The sequence below is a fragment of the Branchiostoma belcheri genome, unplaced genomic scaffold (assembly GCF_001625305.1).
Source record: "Branchiostoma belcheri isolate BF01 breed outbred unplaced genomic scaffold, Haploidv18h27 scaffold2, whole genome shotgun sequence".
In the NCBI taxonomy this organism is placed as follows: Eukaryota; Metazoa; Chordata; class Leptocardii; order Amphioxiformes; family Branchiostomatidae; genus Branchiostoma; species Branchiostoma belcheri.
The window spans coordinates 9668893-9680052 of NW_017803490.1; the positions used below are offsets into that span (position 1 = coordinate 9668893).

At 44.0% G+C, this 11160-nt stretch overlaps 1 protein-coding gene across 13 annotated transcripts in view; it reads right to left on the reverse strand.

Moving 5' to 3' along the window:
* The window catches only part of LOC109468848 (RNA-binding protein Musashi homolog 2-like), a 137015-nt gene that overhangs the window by 24312 nt on the left and 101543 nt on the right, over positions 1–11160 (reverse strand). The gene's annotated exons all lie outside the window — the stretch shown is intronic.

Genomic DNA, 11160 nt, shown 5'->3' on the forward strand with positions numbered 1-11160 from the left:
TACTGGATTGTCCCTAGCTGGATTTTCATTACACAAACCCCTAGATGCTTACTGGATGGTCCCTTGCTGGATCCAAATCAAACAACCCCCCAAGATGCTTAGTGGATGATCCTAAGCTGGATCCAAATCAAACAGCCCCCCAAACGCTTAGTGGATGGTCCCTTGCTGGATCTCAATTACACAACACCCCCAGATGCTTACTGGATGGTCCCTTGCTGGATCTTAATTACTAGAACCCCCTGACGAGTTTGCTATCTGCTGGTTCCTGGGTATGATATGAGGTAATATATTATTAGCCTGGAGCCAGATACTTCAGATTACTGTGATCTTACTTCTGCAGGAGTTGGTTGATGTTTACTTTGGTAAAACATGAAGTGTACAAATGTAGTTTATTTGTATCGAAGTGACTGACACAAGCCTTTGGGCAACTGATGTATTGACGCTTGTATACATCGGTAAACTAGGAAGAGGGCCTGCAAGGGGGGTCCCGACAACACTCTACACTGAATTCGGAAACCTCTCCATTACGCTTTACGATAAATTCCAAGTGGCTACAACGCATTACGTAGAATTAAATCAGCGATTACGCTCTACGCAAAAATATTAAAGCGGTCCGTGTACGCTCTATGTAGAATTAAAATGGCCGATTACGCTCTACGGAAAAGGGTTTGTGGGCCCCCTAGGAAGTGTACAAATGTAGTTTATTTGTACCAATGTGACTGACACAAGCCTGGAGGCAACTGTGATGTACAAGGCTGAATTATATTCCAAGGCTTGTTTACAGCAGAATACATCAATATCAGAATCTCTCGTGCAAGTTGCAAGACAGTATAGATGTAGCAGCAAGCATCAACATTTTTCAGCCAGTAGTTTTTGTATCATTTTTTAACAAACAAACAAGTACGCATCTACGAAGCTTTCAATACTGTTTGTAAATGCTTTTTTTTTAATCATCAAACCTGATCAAAACTGATTTTTTACTGCTTCAAAATGTTAAGCCTACATAATGTAGCTGCAGCAGTTAGCGTTAGACTGTATAAACGCCTTTCAACACCCGCAATTTTTGTACCATGACCAGAAACCTTCCCTGTTACGTTGTCACCTTTCCACTTTTAAAAAATTTCTACTGCTTGAAATATTGAGCCTACAAGTGTAGATGCAGCTAGCAGCAGCAAACTTATACTGTATATAAACGGTTTTCAACACCCACAGTTTTTGTACCATGACTAGAAACCTTGGCCAATGTTAAAACTGCTGGCACGTGAACGGGACAGATCCTGCATCTTTGCGGAAGTTTTCGTGAGTTTGTCAAATTTTCGCGGTTCGGGCTGCACAATGAGACACCCGCTGGGGTCCGGGTCCAATCTTGCTGCACAGACGCAGCCCTGGCTACTGCCTGCTGCGGGGGGAGTGACAAACGTTCTCACCGGGCTGTCTCAGCACAGGGGCTCCCTATGCTGTGATTTGGAACCCCTATGCTGTGATTTGGGCCCCTACACTTTGGTTTAGCCCATATACTTTCTGGGGGTATTTTTTTGGGAGGGGGGGGGGGCAGAAGCTTGTAAAATGTTTAAAAAATAATAATACAACTTTGGAATGAAGCTATAACGGGAAAACAAAATCCTTCCCCCGAAATCAGGAAATTGTGTCTCAGGGTTATGAGTTACGAAACTTTAGGAGAAGAATATCAGACCCCCTGCTGTGGTCATGTTTTTGGGACTCGATGCGCCACCTTGCACCACAGAAAGTTGCCCTTCTGTACGTGATCCCTACACTGTGAAAAACTCCTGGTGAGAACCCTGAGCGAGTTCTGCCAGTCTGTCTGCTACACACGACTGGAGACACGGATTCACTCATGAAAAATTCACGACGGGTTTTCGTTTGAGTTGATGTTTGCTCCGGTAAAACAGGAAGTGTACGAACGTAGTTTATTTGTTCCAACATAACTGACGCAAGCCTGGAGGCTGCTGTGATGCACAAGGCTGAATTACTGTCATGCTTGTTTACAATACTGTATACATGTCAGGGGTTTTTGTAAACAGGGGAATAAGGGAGCTGCTCCCTCATGTAACCAGCCAGCTCCCTCATATCAATTTTCAAATTGAACCCTATCTATTTCCAGTAGAGATGTGAAAACATTACAACAATGCATTCTAGCATTACAAACTGTGTTACTCTTATTAAAAAATCCACCCTCGGTCGCTTCGTTCCTTGCCATGCTTGCGATCTGCTCCCTCATGCTAAATTTTTCTAGAATAATCCCTGCATGTAAATCAAGAATAAAGAATCACTCGTGCACGTTGCAAGACAGTGTCAATATAGCAGTAAGCGTCACACTTTGCAGCCAGTAGTTTTTGTATCATTTCTTAACCTAAGTAAGGTGAAGTTGCTGAGACTCTAACCCGCAGGGGTATCGACATTTGCTGTGCACAAGAACCACAGTACAGAGGCAAATGGCGAGCTACCATCAAGCCTCAGCGTCAGTGTGCAAGCACGCCTAACCCTCGGAACACGGGGAACAACAGACGTTAAACCGGATACAGGGAGAGAGAGAGAGAATCCGAGCTAATAAGACATGCGGTACAAAATTCACCAATAAAAACACGAGACTTGTAAAGTACGAAGTCTTGGAATACACCAGAGCCACTGTGAGATTTCCTCATAAAAAATGCATGGCAGGTTTTCGTGCCTGCAGAGTTGTGAGGAGGCAGCCTGTGGTGCGTGCCGAGAGAACGACACTTCTTCCAGACGGCTACACCTCGCCTGAGCAGACAAAATTCCCTTCTTCACAACCCAGACTGAACTTACTACTACCCAAACTTGGCGGATTTTTAGGGAATTCTGCCCTGAAAAATGCCAGGAACTTCCTTTTCCATTCGGAGACTCTGAGTCACTTCACATGTCTGTCCTCTTTGCAACTAGAGTTTGGTGTTTAATATTATAAATTAAGAATTTCTCTGTCAAACAAATGATTCTTTAAGCTGCATCATCATACTGTAACCAAAGTGGTCCACAAGGAGTGAGTGAGTGTGTGAGTGAGTGAGTGAGTGAGTGAGTGTGTGAGTGAGTAAGTGTGTGAGTGAGTGAGTGTGTGAGTGAGTGACTGAGGAGTGAGCGAGTGAGTGAATGAGTGAATGATTGCCTGAGTGACAGGTTATTCCACCCCAGGTCCCTGCTTGCATAACGTCTGTCCTCAGCCCCACATACCAGACATTCAGCACTGCCTTGTCTCTGGTTGGAGTGAGTGAATGAGTGATTGAGTGAGGGAGAGAATGTGGGTGAATGAGTGAGTGAATGATTGCGTGAGTGACTGGTTATTCCAGTGCTTGCGTAACCGCCTGTCGTCAGCCCCACATACCAGACATTCATCGCTGCCTTGTCTCCACCAGGCATCTCCATGAAAGGCAATCCTGACTCACTAACACACCATGACCCACTTCGCTACTTTCCAACTCTCTATGTCAACCTACAAACATCCAAGGGCCAGGCCAAAGCAATAACCTGGTTCCATAGCTTCCAGTGTCAGAAAACCTGCAAACAGCCCCGGCCACACAAAGGCAATACACCTGGTCCTGTACCTTTCAGAAAACCTACAAACATCAAAATCGGCCAGGCCAACGCAATAACCTGGTTCAGAAATGACAGCAAACCAGGAGCATAAAATCTAGTTAGTTCACAGTAGGGCATCAGTCAACAGGGCTCCAAATAAAAACGATCACAACCTTCCCACTCCTGCCTGAACAAGTGGTCCCTCTCAAATCAAGGGTTCCCCCCTGCTCCGAGCCCAACCCTCCCCACCAACAGTGGTTCCCCCTGCCTATGCCAGACCCCCTCCTCTGCGACAATGGCTCTCCCCTGCCTCTCACGCCTACCCCCACCAACAATGGTTTTCCCCCTCCTGCAGCTTAACCCCTCCCCCACCAATACTGGTTTTCCCTTGCCTGTAGCCCAACCCCTCCCCCCACCAACAATGGTTCTCCCCTGCCTGCAGCCCAACCCCTCCCCCCACCAACAATGGTTTTCCCCTGCCTGCCTAACAGCTTTATTTATTTGCTCTGCTCCAGAGTTAATAGCCAACCTCCTCCCTGGGAACCCAGAGGGTGAGAGGTCAGACCCGAAACTAGTTGTTAAAATAAATGTAGTTTGTGTCCAGGTCAGGAATCTGGAGTCGTGAATGGAGTTCAGCAGTCTGCCTGTGTACAACTATTACTGCCCTCATGTCTGACTCAAAACCACAAGTTTCCTAGTTGTTAGAATAAAATAGATGTAGTCTGTGTCCAGGTCAGAATTTGTAGTTGTGAATGGAGTTGGCAGTCTGGCTTTGTGATGCTATTAGGCCTAGGAAAAAAATGTCATGTTTCCTGTTTCAGTCCTGAAAAAAATTAGGTTTGGTACGTAGGGATTATCTTTTCTTTATTTTCTCAAGACTTTGGCCTTGCATGAAGACACTTTCATTTTCAATGTTTCTTCAATCAGGTGTCAGATCATGGAGGTTGAAAAGGTTGATCAGCTCGAAAAATTTATGTCTCTTGCAGGGATCCACACAAAAACGGGTTAGGGTCGGCAGTTTTTTCTAGGGTCGGTTGGGAAACAGGAAACAACATTTTTCCCCCCATACCTTAATGACCTCATGTCTCTCTCTATACATGTACCACCAGCCCTGTTATATAGTTATATAACCCCTTCACTCTGCATTAGCTAAGTCCCTCCAAGATTGCAGGGCTGCAGATTGGAAGCCTCGCCTGCAAACTTCTGACTAAAGCTCCCGTAATTGTCCGCACGAAAGTTCAAAAAGCTTCTTTCTCCAGGGTAGTTTTATTTAGGAGTAGTTCTGGGGACTTTTTACTTTGGGTTGTTGGACAGAAGTCAGAATTTCTGGGGCCCTTTCAAATTCGCAAGGACCAGCATTATCTCTTAGGTGTGGGGAATGACAGGGAAGGGTGGCCAAGGAATTTACAGAGTAACAGCCACTTTCACTTCACAGTCTTCGTAATTTCACTTTGCAGTCTCCTTACATTCTTGTCTTGTCACTTTCACATTTCAGTTTTCTTAAACTTTAAAGCAAGAGAGTTCTTATACTTCTGCACTGACACAAACTTTTACAGCAACTTTTACTTTCGGGCCATGCAGAACAGAATCCTCCTTACATTCTTGTCTTGTCACTTTCACATCACAAGTTTTCTTACAACTTTTGAGTGAGAGTGAACTTCGTTCTTGTATTTCTAACTACACTGACACAAACTTTGGGAGCAACTTTATGTTGCTTTAGGCCACACAAAACAGGATCCTCCACACTTCAGCATCAAACTCAAGACCAGGTGTTCGGACGCTACTTCCTCTATAAAAAAAAAATCTTTTTACCAAAACTATTATGTTTCACCCCAGATGATGTAAAGCCTTTCTTTGGTGCAAAGTTTTTACTGCTCCATTTTTCACCAAAAAGTTAAAAACCTTCCCCAGTTGAAGAAAGCCTTTGCTGCCAAGTTCTCACTCCCATTTTTTGTTTTCGCTCCATTTTTCACACAAAAGTTTAAAACCTTCCCTAGTACAAGAAAGCGTTTGCTGGGAAGTTTTTGACAAGTAAGATTTATCTTGGCAGCGTTTTCTGGCAGGTGAGATGCCGGCTGGTTAATCGAGTGGTGTTGGGCCGGGATATTTGGCACTCGGCGATCAATCAACAATCCCGGGCAGCCAGGAACTCACAAAACACAACGTTTTACTCAAAACTCTTCCACAGTTTCACCTGAACACGCTGCACTTGTGGCCTTATATGGTCCAACTTCCAGTAAACACAATGTACAAACTTCCAGTAAATCCCAAATTCCAGCCAGGAAGTCACAAAACAAACCGTTTTACTCAAAACTCTTCCACTGTTTCACCTGAACACGCTGCACTTGTGGCCTTATATGGTCCAACTTCCAGTAAACACAATGTACAAACTTCCAGTAAATCCCAAATTCCAGCCAGGAACTCACAAAACAAACCGTTTTACTCAAAACTCTTCCACCGTTTCACCTGAACATGCTGCTCTCTTGGTCTTACATGGTCCAACTTCCAGTAAATCCAAACTTCCAGTAAAGCCAGGGAAGAAAGTTGAGTATTTGGAAGTTGGACACTCAGACCTTGAACTTGGAAGTCTTTTGCACCTAGACCAACACCATAAACCTTGCACAGAAAGGTTCCACTGACAGGGTAACCCTTTTCTCACTCAGGATAGATCCTAAAACACACCAAACCTTATCCCACCCAGAACCACAACTTCAACTTCCTCACCCAGACCAACACCTTAAACTTTGCCAAGAACTGAAGAAGGGTTCCCAGTGGCAGGGTAACTCTCTTCTCACCTAGACAGATCCTACATCACACAAAACCTCATCCATACCCGTAGGCAGTCAGAAGCTCTGAGGAAGGTGTCTGATAGACACTGAAATGTAATCAAGGTGAGGCCTAGGAAGAAATAAAAGTTCTGTTTCCTGTTTCAGTCCTGAAAAAAAGGCACTTTTTTCTAGGGTCAGTTGGGAAACAGGAAACAACATTTTTTTTCCTACTAGGACTAAGACTAGTAAGAGACAATACTGGTTGTGCAAAAGACAACCTCTGCATCCTAACGGTGTATCCCAAGCTGTATCCATGCACCCGTAGACAGTCCAAGCCCCTTGACAAACGAGAGAAACTCTCCGCCGAGCGCACAACTAAATGGCGCCTAATCCGGGGTCAACCTGCGGAGCGTTCACCTGTGCCAAGGTTGCGACCTTCCGCCGACAAATTGTGCCGCCGTCGCTCGCTGGATGTTCACAAGGAAGTCAATTTCCCCAAGGTCAATCCTGGCACCTCAAGGTCAGATCCGGCGCCTCGGGTTGGCGAGTGTTACTACTTACATCCGCCCCCCCCCCCCCACGACGTGATTTAATGCCTTGTGCTAAACTTGAACCTGAACAAAACGCTGCCAGGGTGACCTCTAAAGCAAGGTCAGACAGGAAACATCAGCCAAGTTGTTCCAAGGCGCCCCCCTCCCCCCTTCCCTGGCATAACTCTATACCTGTCAGATTAATCACCTAGCTACTGTAAACCGTGGAACATTTGCAGTGGTTTTATTTTCAAGATTTTCACATTGCAACACTGCGAACATGTGTTTTGTATCTCTTCTGTAAAACAGAACACAGTGGAAACCTCAAAATAACACCACAAAGCATTGTGTATTTACAGTTTATATGGTGTGTTGCACCTAAGGGTGGTTATACTGGCTATATCGATACAGATATCCTTAAAGCAAATGTTTTAGTACCCCATTCAGTGAGAAAAGAAAACCAACACACTGGAAACCAAACCAAACCACACCTCAATTCACTCACAAGCTGTGATATACCTGTAGAAGGTGTGTGATATACACTTGCACCAGGTGTTATATATACCTGTATTAGTGCATTTACAGAGTATACTTAACTTACCTAATGTTTTAGAACCCTGTTCAGCAAGAAAACCAACACACTGAAACCAAACCAGACCACACCTCACTTAAGTAACAAGCTGTGCAATACCTGCACCAGGTGTTTTATATACCTGCACCAGGTGTTTTATATACCTGCACCAGGTGTTTTATATACCTGCACCAGGTGTTTTATATACCTTGCACCAGGTGTGTGCTGCAGGACAGGTGTGCTTAGTCAGACAGGTGTGTTCTGTCAGGTGGGTGTATTTTCATGGTTATTGTGATGCTGTTTTAGGCTGGGGTTACAGTTGGCAGCTGTGCCTCATCAGTAGCTATTGTCGCCCCAAATGCTGGGAAAACCTCGGCCGCTTTTAATTACCCTCCACTTCTTCTGCTAACTAAGCATGACCTTTCTTACACAACTGTGACAAATTGTCAAATTGAGCAACTTTCAAACAAATTTGGGCTCTGTGATGTTACACAAATGTCCAAACGTCGTACAGTCCTGTCTTGTTGTTTCCCTGACTTAGTCAGAACTTTAAAGCAACTGAGGAGGATTCCTATCAGAGCCCTTGAGCGTTTTACTTAGCGAGTTAATGTTGACTATGCTTGAGGAATTTATCTGATATTAATACTATAAACTCCCTCCTATCCAGAATTTGGGCTTTGTTAAGTGTGCAAACGTCGTACAAGCCTGTCTTGTTGTTTCCCTGACTTACTTAGAACTTAAAAGCAAGTGAGGAGGATTCCTATCAGTGCCCTTGAGCGCTTTACTTTGCGAGTTAATCTGTGCTGTATAATGGGCAGTCAGCACGATTGCCAAATGGAGGGTGTTTAACGTGATGTAAGATAAACGCTGCTGTTAAGTCAGTCGTCAGAGCTCAAACGAAGTCGCGAAGTCTCAAACTTACTGTGTGTGTGGGGGGGGGGTGTTTAGGGAAGAATTATTAATAAAAATTATAGATTTACTTCTATTTGTCAAGCTAACAGACATCTATAGATACACACTGCAGTCTTCCCTCAGTAGGACATCTGCAGCCTGTCACACAATCAGATTCGCTCTGGTCTGTTCCAAGCATACAGAAGGAACAGGAGCCTGTGGAGGGAGTTTCCCACTTTCTGTGGCCCCTTCTGTGAGAAAATGTTTGTCTGGGTGGAAAGTTTTGCCTCGAGGTTTAAATCTTACGTCGTCTGCGGTTTATTCTGACATTAAGTAACCACAGAGAGAAGGGATCAGTGGTCACGCACAAGGGATTATATCTGTATGGACAGGAGGGCCACCCCTGAATCATTACTGGTCTGTCCCTGGGAACTTAACACGCCCTCCCACAGGACTTACTGGCTTGCCCCTGGGTTGTTCATATCCTGCTCCCTCCTTAAGTATTACTGGCTTGTCCCTGTAAGTCTATACCCCTCCGTCCCTCCCCCAAGCATCACTGGCTTGTCCCTGTTTGGTCAAAACCCCTCCCTAAACATCACTGGCTTGTCCCTGGTTGGTACAGACCTTTCTCACTCCCCCTTAGCATTATTGGCTTGTCCCTGTTTGGTCAAAACCCCTCCCTAAGCATTACTGGCTTGTCCCTGGTTGTTCCATATTCCTCCTCCTTCCCCCTGAGCATTACTGACAAGTCCCTGGTAAGACTTGACAACTCCATCCCTCCCCCTGAGCGTTACTGGCCCATCCCTGGTCAGACCTTAGCTTGTAATTTAGCAGGTCCTATAGTCGGACATAAGCGATGGTGGCAAACCCCCATCCTCCCTCCCCCTGAGCGTTACTGACCTGTCCCTGGTAAGTCTGTACAGCTCCATCCCTCCCCCTGAGCGTTACTGGCCTGTCCCTGGTCAGACCTTAGTTTGTAATTTGGCAGGTCCTGTAGTCGGACATAAGCGAAGGTGGCAAACCTCCATCCTGCCTCCCCGAGCGTTACTGGCCCATCCCTGGTCAGACTTTAGCTAGTAATTTGGCAGGTCCTATAGTCGGACATAAGCGAAGGTGGCAAACCTCCATCCTGCGCAAATGGCATATAGATTCTTACAAGATCAATTCTCAAGGATTCTCAGAAGGATGCAGATGACCTTGGGATGCCGTCTTGAAGGATAAAAGTGTGCCTTTGAAGGTCAAACTAAGACTGTCATGATATAAAACTGAAAGTCACACACCGAAATCAGGGACGATTTCAAACTTCTGTAGAATCAAGTAGAGTTCCATTATCATTATTTTCATCATTTGTCATATTTATTTAATTTGTTTTCTGTACTTTATTAGTCTGTTAGTCTGTTCAATTTCTTTTATCATAACTACCCTTTCATTGTACTTAAGTTAGTTTATACTTTTCCTTTTATTACATTATGTATGTCACAGGGAGCTTTGAAAAGCGCCAATGTGGCGACATGCTAACTCTGTATAAATAAATAAAAATGAAATGAAATCATAAAAATATTTTATTTTTAACGAAACAAAATAATGGAGCAATCTCAAAATTTAAAACCATACTGAATAATCATGAGATCTATTCACTTTGCATTAAGTGAATTTGACACCAAACATATTTTGAGTTGAATAAAATCCTGTACTTCATTTCCTAAAAGGGTCCCTATAGCCCTGAACTCTAGGATAGGCCAGTACTCTGAAATTACTAGCATATCATAGAGTCAGTAGTAAACACAAAAGCTCTAAATGAAACAGTATTATGCTGACACCCCTCGCCTGATTTTTTCCAGTCTGCAAAATTGCAGGTTGCTTACTTTTCTTAATATGCAACATTGAAAATGTGTCTGCAAAATGCAGACTGCAGAAGGCTATTTCTAACAACAGGGCTTGAAATACTGGGTGCATGTGCACTTTAGTGCACCCAAATTTGGAGCTGTGCACCCAACTTTTTATCTGTGGGTGCACTGGTGCACCCAAATATTTTTGAAGGCATTTTTGTATATTTCAAAGTGCACCCAAATTTGGAGCTGTGCACCCAACTTTTTATCTGTGGGTGCACTGGTGCACCCAAATATTTTTGAAGGCATTTTTGTATATTTCAAATGTATAGCATACAGGATATTCTTGGCATCTAATTGTCAAAAAAATACCAAAATCTTTGTTGTAGTACTTGTTTAATATTTTAAAGTAAGCTCCTATTTCAGATTCAATCTTTGAAGAGGAGCAGTAAGATCTTATATGGTGCACCCAAAAAGTTTTTTGTGCACCTAATTTTTTAGGTTGGGTGCACCAGTGCATCTATTCCCCAACATGAATTTGGAGCCCTGAACACTGCCTGGCATAGGCCTGTAAAACAGCAGTTCAAGATCGACTCAGTGTCTTCCGAGGAACTTCAAGTCGTTTATCAGGATCTAGGCTCCTTAAGACTGTGATGGATCTGACTTTAAGGAGGTTTTCTAAGCGATCGCTTCTGTCTTTAAGGAAACCCACCCTTGAGTGCCTTATCCCTCCAAAACTCCTTCAGTATAATTACACAGAAGTACGGGTGAACTGAAGATGGGGGGAGGGGGGCTTGGCTTCGCAAGGGTTTTTCTCTCCTAACTTCCAACTTCTCAATACGATTATTTTTGTGTTCCAGAATCCCTGGTCAAAATATGCTGTCCTTTCTTTCAAACATTGCCTTTGTTTTCGCTTGTTTTATTAAGTGTACCATTCTAGGGAGGGTCAATGAAATGATACTAAGAATATTTACGTAAATACACAAACATACACCTGATTTTTTACATAACCAAAACAGCAG